Source organism: Gadus morhua, chromosome 12 (genome assembly GCF_902167405.1).
Source record: "Gadus morhua chromosome 12, gadMor3.0, whole genome shotgun sequence".
NCBI classification, from domain to species: Eukaryota; Metazoa; Chordata; class Actinopteri; order Gadiformes; family Gadidae; genus Gadus; species Gadus morhua.
In genome coordinates this window covers 14,741,288-14,759,254 of record NC_044059.1, presented here as the reverse complement: position 1 = coordinate 14,759,254, position 17,967 = coordinate 14,741,288, and the positions used below count along the sequence as shown (strand labels likewise).

The window sequence follows — 17,967 nt, the reverse complement described above, 5'->3', positions numbered from 1 at the left end:
ATAGGGATCCAACCTGTTGGCTTGGACCCCTAATAATAATAATAGGAACTAGAACTGCAAGCAGTTATGCAGGGGTCCAAGAAGTGTGCATTTCGCCGGCACAACGCGACAAGAAATGTGCGTTTCGCCGGCACAACGCGAAGCAAGTATTCAAAACGCTACCGTGAACAACATGTGGATATAAAGGTTTTGACTGTGGGAGCTTCGGTGTGGGAGTTATAGCCTAAAACGCGTTTTCAGAACATTGGCCAAATAGGAGATAGACAATGTTGTAGTTTTCTGGCGCCGCCCTGTGGCGAAATCTTCCAAAGACAATTTTCCTTTGCCAAATAACTCCCGCCCACATTAATAATTCTTGGCCATATTTTCTATATAGACTCGGGTTTGCCCCTTGATGGTTTCCCTTGAGTTTGAAGAACATTCCTTCAGCCAATTAGAAGATATACAATTTCCTCGTTTATTGCGCCCCCTAATGGCGAAATTTTCCGAAATTTTTATCGAACGACATTAACGTTAGCACCAACATGTGTGTAAAATTTGGACTCGATCCGATGTCTAATTTTGGATTTCTTTGGATTTTTGATATTCCACGTCTAATTTAGCTAATATACCAATATTCAAAACGCTACCGTTTCGTCGTCAAAGGTCGCATCAAAAGAGTGTTTCGTGCATTCTTTGCGTGTGCGTCTGAAGATGTCGTGTGCAAAGTTTGGTGTTGATTGGTCGAGAAATGTGGGAGGAGTAGCGAAAAAACAGTTTTGCGGTTTTCGCGATTTTGCGAAAAAAAATTCTAGACGCAAATGGGCGTGGCCTATGCCAAAAGATGCAGCAGACTCCAGTGAATATGTGTGTACAAGGTTTTGAATGTGGGAGGTTCGGTGTGGGAGTTATAGCCCCAAACGCGTCTTTCCTTGGTATAGCGCCACCTAGTGGCCGGCGTGTCTGGATTTTGTTATCTGAGTAGCGGTGCCGGACCTGGATCTAGTCATGCAATTGGCGTGTCGGCACCATTTACGGTTTGGGCTGTGGGCCCACTTTTAGCGCGGGAAGTATAATAATAAAAATCCTTACAAAAACAATAGGGATCCAACCTGTTGGCTTGGACCCCTAAAAATCCTTACAAAAACAATAGGGATCCAACCTGTTGGCTTGGACCCCTAATAAAAATCCTTACAAAAACAATAGGGATCCAACCTGTTGGCTTGGACCCCTAACTAGAACTGCAAGCAGTTATGCAGGGGTCCAAGAAGTGTGCATTTCGCCGGCACAACGCGACAAGAAATGTGCATTTCGCCGGCAAAACGCGAAGCAAGTATTCAAAATGCTACCGTGAACAACATGTGGATATAAAGGTTTTGACTGTGGGAGCTTCGGTGTGGGAGTTATAGCCTAAAACGCGTTTTCAGAACATTCCATGGCCAAATAGGAGATAGACAATGTCGTCGTTTTTTGGCGCCGCCCTGTGGCGAAATTTTCCAAAGAGAATTATCCTTTGCCAAATAACTCCCGCCCACATTAATAATTCTTGGCCATATTTTCTATATAGGCTCGGGATTGCCCCTTGATGGTTTCCCTTGAGTTTGAAGAACATTCCTTTGGCCAATTAGAAGATATACAATTTCCTCGTTTATTGCGCCCCCTGAGGGCGTAATTTTCCGAATTTTTTATCGAACGCCGTTAAGGTTAGCACCAACATGTGTGTAAAATTTGGACTCGTTCCGATGTCTAATTTTGGATTTCTTTGGATTATTGATTTTCCACGTCTAATTTAGCTCATAAACCAATATTCAAAATGCTACCGTTTCGTCGTCAAAGGTCGCATCAAAAAAGTGTTTCGTGCATTCTTTGCGTGTGCGTCTGAAGATGTCGTGCGCAAAGTTTTGTGTCAATTGGTCTGGAAATGTGGGAGGAGTAGCGAAAAAACAGTTTTGCGGTTTTCGCGATTTTGCGAAAAAAAATTATGGACGCAAATGGGCGTGGCCTATGCCAAAAGATGCAGCAGACTCCAGTGAATATGTGGGTACATGTTTTTGACTGTGGGAGGTTCGGTGTGGGAGTTATAGCCCCAAACGCGTATTCTTTGGTATAGCGCCACCTAGGGGCCGGCGTGTCAGGATTTTGTTATCTGAGTAGCGGTGCCGATTCTGGATCAAGTCATGCAATTGGCGCGTGTGCACCATTTACGGTTTGGGCTGTAGTATCACATGTGTGGAAAATGTGGACTCGATCCGATGTCAAATTCTTTATTTTTTGGGATTTTTTATTTTCCACGTCTAATTTAGCTAATAAACCAATATTTAAAACGCTACTGTTTCGTCATCGACGGTCGGATCAAAAAAGTGTATACGATTCCTTTTTGTGTGTGTCTGAAGATGTCGTGTGCAAAGTTTGGTTTTGATCGGGCGAGAAATGTGGGAGGAGTAGCGTGTGCAAAGTTTGGTGTTGATCGGGCGAGAAATGTGGGAGGAGTAGCGAAAAAACAGTTTTGCGGTTTTCGCGATTTAGCGAAAAATATTCATAGACGCAAATGGGCGTGGCCTAGGCCAAAAGATGCAGCAGCCTCCAGTGCATCTGTGTGTACAAGTTTTTGGACTCTGGGAGGTTCGGTGTGGGAGTTATAGCCGCAAACGCGTATTCCTTGGAATAGCGCCACCTAGTGGCCGGCGTGTCTGGTTTTTGTCGTCTGCCGTCACCTCACGGACCTGGATCTAGTCATGTAATTGGCTTGTGTGCACCATTTACGGTTTGGGCTGTGGTACCACTTCTAGCTGGGAATAATAATAAAAATCCTTACAAAAACAATAGGGATCCAACCTGTTGGCTTGGACCCCTAATAAAAAGAATCCTTACAAAAACAATAGGGATCCAACCTGTTGGCTTGGACCCCTAATAAAGAATATCGTTGTGTCTCATCCCAATTGTTATGTTATGTATTTTTCGCGCCGTATTTCTATCCTTTCTTTCCATGCTTTGCTTTCATGTTGTCTACAACCTCTTGTAGACCCTTCTTCTCTCCACAGCGCTGGAGAAGCAGTTTTACGCCGTCCCGAAATTCTAAATGTATTTGAATGCGATTGTAATAGATTTACTGCTGAGTTGTATTAAAATGATCTGAGAGATCGTATAGATTTTTTTTCAGATAAATAGCAATGTCCAAGGAACGAATGCCTGAAAAAACGTAGCAGTTCAGGACACTGATCCAGAGCCAGAGGACAATTCAACTCCACAGAAGTTTATTCTTAAAACAGGTTTGATTGACAAACCACGAGTGAGTACCCTGAAACTAACATAGAAATAAATAAATCGGGCTCCTTTGAGACATTGACTTTACTCTGATTTACAAATTTGTACAAAATATATTCATATCATTCAGTTGGGTAACATTTCTTTGTTTCTTTATCAAACAGATCTGTGGTCTCCATTTACGTTGAGTTCCACATGTTTTAATTAATAATAATTAATAATTATTAATAAATAACATTAACATAGCCTATTTTTAGCATTAAAGAATTCATGACGTAAAACTATAACAAAAGTGATTGTGTTTTGTTTCGTATATCCCTATCTGTTGTATCAGCTGTGTGTGTATTCCTTTATTTGTATTAATTTGTTTGTGTATTCTTTCCAAAAGAATGTCTGACTTCCACAATCATAAGGAAGAGTAAAATGGGCGCCCATTCATCAAAAGGGGATGCTAAGATGACAATAACGGTATCTAAGCAAATTAAAAAAAGAGCGGAAGTGGTAAGAACCCGCTATGGTAAGAAAAAAAACGATCCTATAGTGCCACCAAGATCCCCCGCAGATATAGTCTTGAGAGAAGAAGGCATATACTCGGTCTTTCCATTTACTTATGATGTGTACGAATGGACAGATGGCTGTTGGCCAATAGGTGGTTCTTTTGATTTGTGCAAACTACAAGAATTAAAAGAAACAATAACGTCACCCAATACCGAAACCAGCTAAACAAGAAGTAACTCCAGAAATCGCGTCTAACATTTTCAAAAAAACGATGCAAATCAACCCAGATTGGCCAGAAGTGTATAGAACAGCTCTGTTAAACATAACTGCAACTAGTAATGCAGAACATGTTGATAAATTAATGACTGAAATAGAGTTAACAGCCGCCGAAGTAGACGCTATTAAAACAGCGCAAAACAACATAAAAGACAAAACCGTCCTCGCTACACTTTGTGTATGGAGCCAACGTCAACTCGTTATAGACCTAAACAGATTGCAGAAACTAGCGCGTAAAGTAGGACTTTCCGTTAACCAAGACTGTACAGGATTGTTTCCCAAACTGACCACAGATAACGGACAAGACGACACCGAACTCGCCGCAATAGCAATCGCCACCCGAAAATCCATAGAATCGAATCAACTCGGTGCTTCAGGTACAGTGTCTAACGCTGCACCAACAATACCCATTACAACCTCTTCACAGCCGTGTCAAATTGAGCAATGTCCGAAAATAACAATAGGCGACACCGCAATATTGAAACGTTGGTCACCAAGTGAAGCGCAATCAATGGCCAAAGATGCTCCAGATCCCCTTCGCGCGCCAACACCTTTTTTACATTGGTTGAATCAAATGTGTACAATTTACAGTCCATTACCAGGAGACGTGTTAATCATTCTAAAATTGGCATACGGTTCAAAATGGCAGTTAGTTCGAGAATTGTTTCATGTCCCTCAATGAGCCGAATGGGGATCAGAAGAAAGGGGAAACAACATCTCCCTAGACATTTGGTTGGACACAGTCTGTGAAAGAGTGGTAAAAGCCGAAGCATCAGGTCAAGCTGACTTTTCCATTGTTACTCAGACCATACAGAAACCAGATGAAGCCCCCGTAGATTTTTCTCAACGTTTTAGACAAATATGGAACCGGTCTGCGCCCCCCACACCATGAAGAACCCGCTCCAACGCCCAGGTGAGTATAATCATTACTAGGACCCCTTGGAGAAGGAAACAACGATCCAGGCAACGCTTCTTCAACTGTCTTCCACCCCCACCGAAAATCCAAAATGCTCCGTGCAGGTAGGACAAAACCATTTTGAATTTCTTGTCGATTCTGGTGCTACAGTATCAGCTATTAACAAAACTGGTATTTTACAAGAAAGTAACCAAACATTGAAAACGGTTGGTATTGCTGGCATTGCGATGAGTGAAACAATATCAAAGCCGGTTCCTACTATCGTATCACATGTCCCGTTGGAACAGAAGTTTTTAATCTCTCCCTCCTCTCCTAATTTAATGGGACGAGATATGTTGTGCAAACTAAATGCAGTAATCGTTTGCACTCCGGATGGTTTGTTTATGCGAATACCCAATGATACGTTTATTCAGGCTTCCCAATTGTTAACGCATACCGAAGTAACTACTGCTTACTTGTGGAGATTGTTAGGAAAACCTAGTGTTGATATCTGCAATATCGAAAACATTCAAAGTTTGTCTAAAACGTCCCCATCTCTCGCCGTTGGTCTAATGCAAATGTTGCCTCTTGAAACCTTTCATTGTAACGCTACATTGTTTAACAACGTCATACCAATAGAATATCAAGAGAATCCGCGCTTGTTTCTAAATCACACTGATGCATTTAATCCTATCACGCAACTATACATTGGTCCGGCCGGTTGTTCTGCAGTTATGTCTCACACAAAAGACAAATTTTTTTCTCCTTCACGACAATACAACTGTACCACACATCATACTAGCTATTTCACCAACACATACACCCCAAGAATTAGAAAACATGATTAAAACCATACACAACACAAAACCCATTAGTTCATCAGCGAACTCTACAGGTATACTGCACACACTCCAGTCTGACGGTTGGAGACTAGATTTGAAAACCCTGTTGTTTGCGAATTCGAGTTGTGCATTCGAAAAACACTCTCCAGCACCGTCTCCTGATTACAGTTCACGCCAGAGTTTATCCCAGGTACCATCTAAACTATGGGCCATGCATAAAAATCATGCAGGATTTGTAACCTCTTCACCATCTCTTAAAGTTACATTAAAGTCAGATGCTACTTTGACTTGTATTCGACAGTATCATTTGTCCCCGAAGCTTTAGATAGAATTCAGCCGGTAATAACTTCTCTTTTATCTCAAGGTATTCTCAAGGAAACAACCACTAGTCCTTGTAACACACCCATATTGCCCCTCCCGAAGCCAGGGAGACCAGATGAAGGGAGATTTGTACAAGATTTGAGAGCAGTCCACAATTGCATTGTTCCTATCACACCCATAGTACCAGACACACATACAATACTGTCATCAATCCCTTCAGATTCCACACATTACACAGTAATTGATCTGTGCTCAGCGTTTTTCTCTATTCCAATACCATCTGACAGCCCTACCCATGGCATTCATCCTGGTGATATGATCATGTTAAAGTCACTTAACCCAAATGTTCTCCTCCCCAGATGGCAAGGACCAATCCAGGTGTTACTGACCACGAGGACTGCAGTCAAACTCCAAGGAAAACCAGAATGGATCCATGCAAGCCGATGCCGACCAGCACCTCCGGAAGAGGAAAGCATCAACGCCTCGGATGGACCACACCTCCGGAAGAGGAAAGCACCAACGCCTCGGATGGACCACCCCTACCCTGATCTGCATAATACTCCTGATGAGCCCAGCAGACCGATGCAACGCAACCACCAGTAACAACGACCGACTCCCGACCATAGCGGAACCCCAGCTAACCACATCATCACACATCATCAGTTTACAAGCCCACTTGCTGCAATTCAAACCCACTTCAACACCACCAAGGTCTGTGGAATCAGACCCCACTCTGTATCCTCAGAATTACCCTTGATGGCCGTAGCGCTATCCCCATGCGCTATGGCAGACGCTTTCTACTCCTACTACAAATCAGAATAGGCCCCTTACTCCAATGAAGGAAACCAAATGGAAAATGAGTGACCTAACATACCAAACATAATTTTTACTATTGTACATTTTTATGGCCTTATTATTGATTGACACATAGTTAATCTTTAAGCTCTCTATTTACAAATTTTACTAATGTACATATTTATTGCTTTATTGTTTATTTTGACTAATTTCTTTGAAATTCATTTTATTTCTTTTTAATGATTACTTTTACTAATTTCTTTGAATTTGCAATTTTACTAATGTACATATTGATTACTTTATTAACGATTGATTTTTACTAATTTCTTTGAATTTTGTTCCTATTATTCTGTGTTTTAACTTGTTTTACCATCATTTGTAATCCTGTGCCATAATATATCACCTGTAATAAGTGTTGATCTTATGATCAAAAAGGGAGGAACTGTCGTGGAAATATCAATCATAACTATAAATATACAATCACATACAAATTATATTAACCTTGTTTATATAATTATTACATTAGAAAGAACTGTATTCATTCTCCCTGTATCTTAAAACACATCCCTTCCTCCACTGGAGCCAGCCAGTCTGGTATTGAGATCAGGCCAATCAACTGACTTCTTTGTTGTGTAAACTGTTTACAGCCATGTCTTACAAACCTGCAGACATGTCCAATATCCACCCATTGTATTACAAATTTACTTGGCCTAAGGTCACTCCCACTCCCTACCCACAATGAAAACGTTTGGCTATAAGAATCTTGTTCACATATTGTCTCGTCAAATGTGTTCTTGATAACCTTTGTTGCCAGTACTTTTCCCATGATCATGAATTAAGATTAAATCAAATATTTCGCTGTCCGACGTGTCCGTGAGAGAACTTTCTCTTCATCAGAAGTCAAGATCAAACCGTGACATTGAAGAGAAAGGGATTGTACTCCCGGAGCTTAGCTGCCGGACTGCCGTCGAGCTCCCCCCGCTGGAGCTGCCGGACTCCCTGCCCGGCAGTCACATGGCAAATTGAAGTTAGACATCAATTTTTGAATGGAATCTCCCCGCTACTGAAATGCGCAAACATCTCTGCCCAGCGCTTGTCCGCTGGATCACAAAGTCTTATCCAAGCTCTGATTGGAGGGGGGTGGGGAAGTGGGTGGTAATATTCAAATGCCCCCCGCCAAAACGGACTCACTCGTTTGGTAACTGTAGGTTGGGTACTTTCCAAAAATGTCTGTCAAAAAATTATGTACAAACTCAAAGTTTGTATGCGTGTGGGAGCACCAGAGACCCAAAACAACAGCCAAAATCCGCTGGAAAAGTGTTGTTTACATAATATGTCCCCATTAAAAAAGATTCTCTGTTCGATAAAAATACTTTTAAATGAATGTGTACCTCCATTCATTTAAATTGTTTCCAACAATGCTCTAACCCAGATAACGGTCTTAATATTCATGGTAAGGGTCTGTCATTTTGTCATGTAAATGGCGTCATATACCTTTTACCCCCTAGTATCGGGGGAAACATTCGAAAACATAAATCCAGTAGAGACATGATATTTCAAGATTGATCTATCTTACTACAATGTACTTATTTACCAAGTTGCTCATTCCTTTCCCACACATACATTTAACTTTGGCGTGTATATAATTTTCGCTTCTGAGAGAACGACACCATCAGTGATCTATACTGCTTCCCATACAAACATTATATAGGTGATTTTTTTGGTGTGAAAGTCTCAGATAGTTTCCACCAATGTCACATATGTAAAGTCAGTTTAATTGGTATTGTATACATACTTGCGTTACACTAGAGGTCCATTGGCCATGCAGTGCTTTACCTGCTTATTACTGTTGTTGAGCTAGTGGGATACACTTCTTAAAAGTCATTTACATCCATTGGGAACATTTAGAAAAGTAAGAGACACTAAGGGTGCGTCCCATTTCTACCCCTTACCCCTCCCCCTTGTTTTGAAGGGGTAAGGGTGTCCCAATTCTCATTTGGGTTAAGGGGTAGGGCGAAGACAAAAGGCTACGTAGCCCTTGAAACGAAGCTTTCCAAGGACCACACTTTAAAGGGAGGGCTTCGAGGAAAATCCAGCCGAAAATGCATTTTTACTAGTTGTTATCATTCAGACCTGTGCTGTAAAGTTGACTGTATATTCGGCTCAAAGTCATACACGGACACTGCGATCTCTGAGCTCGATATAAAACATGACATAACGGTAAATAACCGTTGAACTATACATACAAGACTTTGGCGCTCTCTAGTGGCCAACCGAAATCGCCAAATAAACAAACAGCAGCGATGTCTCAAGCGAAGGACACGCACAAATGTAAGTGTTTTCAGCACTTTAATTACGGCAGGCTGGTGTAATAATACTATTTTCGAGTGGTTTTTAATTGTGAAGTTAGTTTTGAATCACTAGTCAAGTTTGTTTTGATTCACTAGTCAAGTTTGTTTTGAATCACTAGAAGCCGATGCTAATGTGTTCCGCTATCGCTATTTGCTGAGATAGATATCCGATAACCCTTGACATGACATGACATGTTAAGGTTTCAAGTAAAATTTGTGTGCAGTGGATTTGCTTACTACTACTATTCCTTGGTTGATTATACCGTCGCACTGCTTTGATATCGTTAAAGCTGCCACCTAGGCTACGTCACTCTCCTGTCAAACTGAAGATTTCCTTTCCACTTTTACCTCAGGGACACCACAGGAGACCAGACCAGACCAGGCTCATTAATTTCAGAGCGACCAGGGAAAATTAGTTCCTAAAATCAAAAATGATCGCCAGAAAACAGTGGGAGTGAGTCTTACGTTGTTCAATCTTTTCATTCTTGCGTCTGTTTTCTACTTTGGTATTTCTGTGTTGAGCTCAGCCCACTGAATGTCTGTGTCGTTATACTGTACGTTGGCTGTGATGTAGGCTTTTTCTGGAAGAAATGGGGATGGAGGGGAAAGTGACCAGGCAACAGGCTTCTAAGAAGTGGGAGAATCTTAAAAAGAAGTACAAGGTATGTGTCTAGTTTGAAATAAACAATTACCAATTGCCTAATGAATGTATCAACCAAACGAGACCATTGTTTTTGTTGTAATTGAGTATTTGCTGTGTGTGTGTGTGTGTGTGTGTGTGTGTGTGTGTGTGTGTGTGTGTGTGTGTGTGTGTGTGTGTGTGTGTGTGTGTGTGTGTGTGTGTGTGTGTGTGTTTGTTTTGTCAGGATTTGAGGACTCCCAAAACTGGGTCGGGGACTGAAAGTGGAGAGGTGACTGTGGCGACTTGGCAGTATTTTGATTTGATGCACAAGGTTCTTGGTGCCCGGCCAGCAATTGACCCACCAGTCCTTGTGTCATCTATTCAAGACCCCATTTCTTTAGGAGATGGTGGAGCCCTACACCCAAGCACCCCCGACAGCAGCCAGCACCCCAGTACACCCTACCACATCCATCATACCACCACGAAGGAGGTCAAAAACAGTGGCAGAACTCCTGGCTGAGGAGGCCCTTCAGGAGCAGAGGCGCCATAAAGAAAGTGAGGCCAAGACGGATCGCTTTCTGGATCTCTTTGAGAGGATGGTCAACAAATTATAATTATTGATTATTGTTGTTCCTATGTTTTTTATTCTTGCTATTTATTAATTTATGCTATTTATTATTCCTATTTATTATTGTTATATATATTTCTAATTTTAATGTTACTTGTTGAACAAATAAATATTCTTGTTTAAAAAGGTTTTTTCTATGTGTGATAAATGCTACAAGAAGCAGATCGTTTTAAAACGTTCTTTTTTTAACTATCAATCAACAAATACGTAAATAACAAAGTATGAACATAATCATCAGGATAAACTTGTATGGGAACATAAATACCAACAGGTAACTGTAGAAAAACTATTTACAAGTGATTAGTAAGCGTAATTACATTTAAAATAGTTAGTAGATAGTTTAGATAGTAACTATTATAGTAACTATCTACTAGCAGATAGATTTCAAACATTTTTTTTCTAACAATCAATCAACAAATAAATAACAAGGTATGAACATAATCATCAGGATAAACTTGTAAGGGAACATAAAAACCAACAGGGAACTGTAGAAAAACGATTTACAAGTGATAAATAAGCGTAATAACATTTAAAATTCATATGAGACTTGGGCAGCCAGTGAGTCTCGGATAACAAATCCTGGTGTTTCATTGAGTCCAATTTGTTCTTGAGGGGGATGGGGGTCAAGGTCATCCCTGGCAATGTCTTCATCAGGATCCAGTGTGTCTCCATTATTTAAGCAAACATTGTGCAAGAAGGCACAGGAAGCAATGACCTGGGGGGCAAAGGTAGGCTTGACTTCTAGTGCCCGGAAAAGGGTTGACCTCCACCTTGTCTTCATCATCCCGAAGGCCCGCTCTATCACAGAACGCGCCTTGGATTGGCGGTAATTAAAGCGCTGCTGCACCCGCCCAATCACCGGCTCTTTATAGGGAGTCAACAGACATACGGGCGTCTGGAGGCAGGGGTACCCACCATCACCTAAAAGCATGTAACCCCGCGGTGGATACCTGGCAGTCAAATAAAAATAACTGTTTTTCATTACCCTTGTGTCATGGACAGACCCTGGGTAGCCCACAAAAATGTCCAAAAATGTCCCCTTTGCATCGCATATGGCCTGCATGTTAATTGAATAAAAGTTGTTGTAATTTAGATAGTCTAATCGATGTAGTTGTGGTGGCTTGATCCGAATATGTGTTCCATCGATTGCCCCGACAACATTTGCAAAAGCAGGGGTCCCTGATAGATCAGCAAACCCTTGCCCTACTGCTTTCCACATAGGCCTGTGGGAAGGAGTTCACCCTGTTCAAATTGTTCCAGATACTTTGTGCCACCCGGTGTATAACTCTGTGCACAGTTGCCTTCGGTACACTGAACACACTGGATACCACCCGGTATGACAAACCATTGGCAAGCCAATATGTGTAGATCAGGATTTCAAATTGATTCCCCCAACCATGATCTTGCCCCCTGTCCAGGAGCCTCTGCAGGCTGTTCATGGCACGTCTGGACAGGCGAAAGTCTTTCCACAGTTCAGCCCCCTCATCGCGCCATATCCGCAGGATGGGCACAGTCGCATCCACCCTTCAATACATAGGTGGACGATCCACCTGGAGAAAAAAAAAGACTGATGTTCAAACTGGGGTCGAGTTGATGCCTCATGAAATGTCAAAGCCTCTCAGCCAGATGAACCACCAAAGTGGTTCGATCAAATCATTTGAGAATTCATAAATCATTTGGCTAAGATTTTCATATCGCGGGAAATAATAAAGAAGTTATACGTACCATCATTTGATTAGTCAGCAGACGTATGCGTCGGTGATACATTCGTCGCCTCCGGTGTCTTTCTTTAGCAACAGACAGGCGTAAAAACAGAAAAATGGCCAAGGCAACCAACATTATAAACGGTGAGGACGGTATCATGAATTAATAATTAATGCGACTCAATTGCCGCCTTTGAGAGGGGTCTGTGCGCGTGGAACTCAACTGTAGACATACCCTATATCAAGGTAGTGTAATGTTCTGTTACGTAATTGGATGTTTTTTGTGTTTTTCCTTCTGAACACCCACTGATCGTAACTAATAGAAATTAACGTTTTAACATCATTTAGGATCTTCATGCTCTTCCACCGGCACATTTTGCGTGTTTTCATCGGTTATTGTCTACTTTTAATAAAGAAACCAAATGCAATATGTTCTTGTACTGTTGTGCTTTGATATAGTGGTCAGTTAGAGTGAAGATCAAATCACATTCCAGTGACCATAATGTGTTTGTGCGTGTAAGACATGGATTTTTGTAGCCTATCAACTAATTATTCAAGACAAGACACGTCTTCTTTTGCATAGCTCCTCCTAGCGATGTGTGTGTACACTATCGATTGAAGGAGCTTGGTTAGATTTCATTCCAACCAACTATGGCAATGTTTTGATATGTTGAGGGGAGTGTCTTATGTCTGCATTTATTTGAAAGAGCATATGCACAGAAAAGGAGACGGACGGAGTTACAATGGAGATCCTGCGAGTTTTTAAAGCAATGTGACGCGTCACATCACATAGGGAAGTTAACGCCAGCATTTCTGACGTTTTTATCCACTAATTCATTATGTTATGTGAGGCAACGCAACGTATGCTTGATCTGAAACATGCCTACTCTTGGCCTCTGTTGAAATAGCAGTCAGCTGTCCACAGTCAGCGACGATGAAGCCACGTAATGGAGGGGCGTCTCATTTCTTAGGGGAAAGTTTTACCCCTCTGTATTGAGGGGCAAGAGGAAGGGGTAATGGGAAGGGGTAAGGGTGAGGGGTAAGGGGGAGGGGTAAGGGGAAGGGGTAAGGGCTAGAAATAGGATTTAGTTTCCTGTCGCATGGCTTTATTTCATAGCGTGAATATCTGTTGAATAAACAACACCTTTCCAACTTAGAAATACAACAAAAACAAGTTTCACCCTACCTGATACTCTGTGAAAGGTTTGGTTTTGGAAAAGCCAGAGGTACCCGATTGAAATCCAGCAACGAAAAAACATTGACTGTTCTAGAATGCACAGCTAGGCTAAAGCTAGCCACGTCGAGCTCAGATGGGATTAACGTTAGCGTTACTAGGCTAGCTCTCCCAGCCAAGTCACCAGCTCTCAAATCCCCACTTTCCTTCCTTTCCTTTCTCACAAACCGCCCTATGACCTGTCTGTGACCCCTCTGTCCTGAGTCCTATTCGGCTGAGGGGACTTCCTGTATGCAAGCTGTTCTGTAGCTATGTGGCAGACCGGCAGTTCGCCCGTTGTGTTTGGGGAAACCGAACTTGAAGGAGGTGGTTAAGGGGATAGTGTCTTGGTGCGAGTGTGTATGTGGGGTTAAGGTCATGGTGAGTGAGGAGGAGAGGGTTGTGTCATTTGATCACGTGGCAAACCTCTTTACAAAACAGCCTGCACTGCACACATGAAGAGGAGGGCAGTGCAGCATGTGCCTCACACAGCAGCACAACATTTCATAAACATTCAAAAAAAATTAATCTTTCGGCCTAATAATAAATAAGTGACTGCGACAGCTTATCTTCCCTCTTCTTCCATGTCATTCAATATATAATCGTGATAGTACTTCTTTCTACTTCAATGTTTTTACTTAATGTCCTGGTGCATACTGGGCAAGGAAGGCTTCTCTGAAAAATAGATCAGGGGGCTTACCATGTAAAACAAATGCAAAATTAAAACTCATTAAAAGGGGACATATTATGAAAACAACACTTTTCCTGGGCAGTGATGTTGCTAGGTACACGTCCTGTGTCCCTGACGCATTAAAATCTGAAAGGACGCACTAATCTCACTATCCATGCGTCCCGGGGACGCATCTCATTTTCCCCATGAAAAACGATACATTGTGAACATTAAACAACTCGTGTTTAATCACAGTAACAGGCCAAAGAAACCTTCTTGTGAGCAGACCGGACAAGCGCTGTTTCCACCCTCTGCGCATCTACTCGGCGCAGACGTGATCCCCTGTACAAAGTATCGCGACATGCTAATTTAGCCGCTACCAAAACAACTAGCTCGTCGCCGCTGATTTCATTTCAACAATTAAAAATACGAACTTCATAGTAAATAAACCCACATTTCCACTGCTCGATGCTGTGCTCATTCGTGTCGACACTGTTTAACCGTGTTTAACACTATTAATTTAATTTAAGAAATAGAATAATAATAAAAAAGAAACACATTTTTTAAACTGGGGAGTCGGGACCCATTGAATTTCTCAGGGACCCACCCAACTCGCCACCTGTGGGTCCCGGGGACTCACTACATTGAAAACCTATCAACATCACTGCCTGGGATTTGGGGTGTTGTTTTGGGTCTCTGGTGCTCCCACATGCATATAAACTTTGAAAAAATTCTGTACATGATTTTTTTGAGTGAGATATGCATTTCTCAAAGTACCCCGCCTACAGGAGCAAGGTATGATTTATGACTCCGTTTTCTGGGAATAATTGACACAAGCAGAAATCAGAAAACAAGCCGTTTTTTCGTTTTGTCAAAAAAAAGAAAATCAAGATTTCAGTTTGTTTTAGAGCCCGACCGATACATCGGCAGGCCGATATTATCGGCCAATATTAGGCATTTTTCAAACTATTCGGTATCGGCATTTATAATGGCCGATAAATGAATATAAAAAAATAAAAGATAAAGTTTGTCCACCAGAGGGCGCTCTAACACCCCAAACCCGCTGATTTAGGCAGACTGAATGACGGAGATCGACGGAGATCATCGGTGTTGTTCATGTGTGCAAGTGTGTTCATGGTAAGTTGGCAACTGTCACGAGACATACATTGCTTGAATAACAATTAAAAAAACATCCCCATCAATTCTCTAACGACGATAAGCATGACTTAATTCATGACTACCATGTCCAGTTTTGCTGTTGTTACGTGTTAGCTGAGAGTGAAAAGGATTTAAAGGATAACTACAAATAACCAATGTTAGGGAAATGTGTTTGTTTTGTTGCGCGTTTCTGGATTTTTTTTCATATATATATATCGGCCGATATATCGGCATTTCGGAATTTTAATCACAAAATATTTGTATCGGTATCGGCCTTAAAAATTCTATATCGGTCGGGCTCTAGTTCGTTTATTCGTTTTTTCGTTCCTATTCGGCGGGTCCTCTTATTGGCTAGTGTGCTTCGTTGCCCTGTGCTCTTCAAAATAAAAGTTCTTCCGTTTGATAATGTCGACAAAAATATTACTGCATTATAGACAGTAGCAGGACCACACCACCCACAGTCAAGACTGACACGGCTTCAAATAACAATAATAGCATTCATAATCATTTGAAAATGAGAACTTATGAAGTTATGATGACTTCATTGTTGATGTTTAGCCACAGTTAATAGATGCAGAGTAGACCTGGGGCCTGTACTACGAAGCTCGATTAGAGGGTTAGCGAGGTATGTTGAGCTGAAAGCCTGGGTTAGTTGTACCACGAAAGTCGATCTCTAAGCGTCGCTGTATCACCATGGTGACTTATGCTCACAACCAAACCTGGTCGGGAGCAGCTTTTCGGCTTAGTCTTGCCGGAGATCGGCTACTTAAATCGGCGTGCGCAGCTTCCTAGCCCCTCCTCCTACAATGGCGTCACCATTTTTGGGTGTTACCGTGGACCTCGGCGCACTGTACAGGCGTCTCTCCGGAGACAGAGGGTTTTTCGGGACAGAACTGATCCCTTGGCATTTTCTGACCAAATTCTTTATGAGAGATACAGATTCTCATCAGAGGGTATTCGTTATCTGATCAACCGTATGTAGTCAATGCTACACAAAGAAGCCGTGCACTTACTAGCCGCGTTTACATGGACACATCTGATCTGCATAGATTTCTATGTGGAATAGAAAATTATCATATATACGCCTCATTCGGAATACAATTATCTGTTCGGCATTCTATGCCGAATAGAAGAGGTGGTGTAGTCCGTTTTAATCGACATGTATACACTTATTCCGAACAGATTGGGGTTTAATTTAGAGCAGCTGCAGTAGTTCGCAATTGGTCCACTGAGGTCCGTTGGTACTTTTATGCAGACCGAACTTGACCGCTGTCAAAGAAAGTGGATTTATTGCCTGATTCACGTCTTTCTTCATAAGTAGTCCGGTAAGCGGGTCCGGTTGCTAAGCGACGGGACATGGGTGTTAATTAATGACGTGTTCGCGTATCATAGTGTCCGCGCGCGTCCGAGATAACTGTAAATGAGGCTGAACGTTAAAATACTTCTTAACTTAGAGAGACCACTCTCTCCCACCAGTCTTGGCTGCAGACTCGCATTCAAATTCCTCTTGTTTGCGGCGGAGGTGGGGGTAAATATAAAGATCGGACGTAGCTGTGCTGTCCTCCTACTTAATTTAAGGAGCAGGCAGAGAAAAGTTTCTCCTGCTGTGCTTTCATTAAAATCAAATTCACAATGCCAAATAGTGGTAAGACGTCCATTATGTCGCCGCCGGTCCAGAGATGTGTCAGGTGTGCGCGAGAGACATAACGGACACTTTTGTTACTGCCATGTATACAGTAGGGGATCACATTTTAGGAACAGATCTATTCCGCATAGAAATCTATGCGGATCAGATGTGCCATGTAAACACGGCTAGTGTTGCGCAGTTTGTCTGTGTTTCAAGTTCGAAGGTGGCCCCACACGTTCAACGTACATTAACCTATAGTCAAGTGCCGTGTTGTCCATTATCCCTTATATAACCGCTATGTCAGTGACACAATTAGGCCTAGGCATTTTTTATTCTACAAATTCATATTATAGCTGTGAGAATTGGTTAGGGTTAACCCTAACCCTAACCCCACATATATGGGGGTAAAAGGGATTTCAAGGGATGATGCATAATATTTTTTAGACAATATGCAGAATCTTTTCACTTACGAATTAACACGGTCGGCTATTTTTTGCCAGCACGCCACCCTAGCCATATTATGGGCAACCGTGTTCCCCTTGGCTGTGATTAGAACTTTGAATTCCTCGTAGGAGTTCATAATAATACACTGCTCGCCTTGGATGAAATACACCGCTCTCGCGCGATTTACTTTGCATAAGGGTGAGTCAAATGACGCGAGAAACTCCCCTTTTATGTGAATGCGCATTGAACCTAAAGTGGAAAACCTGGTTCAACTAATTGAATCTAAAGTGAGCTTCGTGGTACCATTTAACTCTGATTGTGAGTTGCGGCTCTGTCGAGCCAGGTTTCCCAAGAAAGCCTTACTACGACATCATTGTCCGGCTCTGAACTATGCGCTCTGTGCGTGTTCCCATCAGAGGAGCTGCGATCGCGAGCTGCTGATTTCCTCACAGCCTGAGAGCTATGAGGAATACAAGTGATTACAACACATTTCTGCAGCGGCGGCTGGTGGAATTTATTTGAGGGGGGGCTGAACGTTTGCATTCCAAACCCCTGTAGGGGGGGTCTGGGGGCATCCTCCCCCACAAGATTTTTTTGTGATTTTCACAAACAAACGAAGCATTCTGGTGCATTCTGACAAAATAGTAAAGGCAAAAAAAGAACATTTACTTACAAAGACGA

General features: G+C 42.1%; 1 protein-coding gene and 1 long non-coding RNA gene across 2 annotated transcripts in view; both read right to left on the bottom strand.

Moving 5' to 3' along the window:
• Positions 1-17,967, bottom strand: part of ddah1 (dimethylarginine dimethylaminohydrolase 1) — a 107,384-nt gene that overhangs the window by 69,513 nt on the left and 19,904 nt on the right. The gene's annotated exons all lie outside the window — the stretch shown is intronic.
• Positions 9,977-14,160, bottom strand: LOC115555496 (uncharacterized). The gene is made up of 3 exons (XR_003978877.1): positions 13,361-14,160; positions 12,197-12,258; positions 9,977-12,021 (listed from the first exon to the last, which is right to left on the bottom strand). It is a non-coding gene; the product is annotated as an uncharacterized LOC115555496 (long non-coding RNA).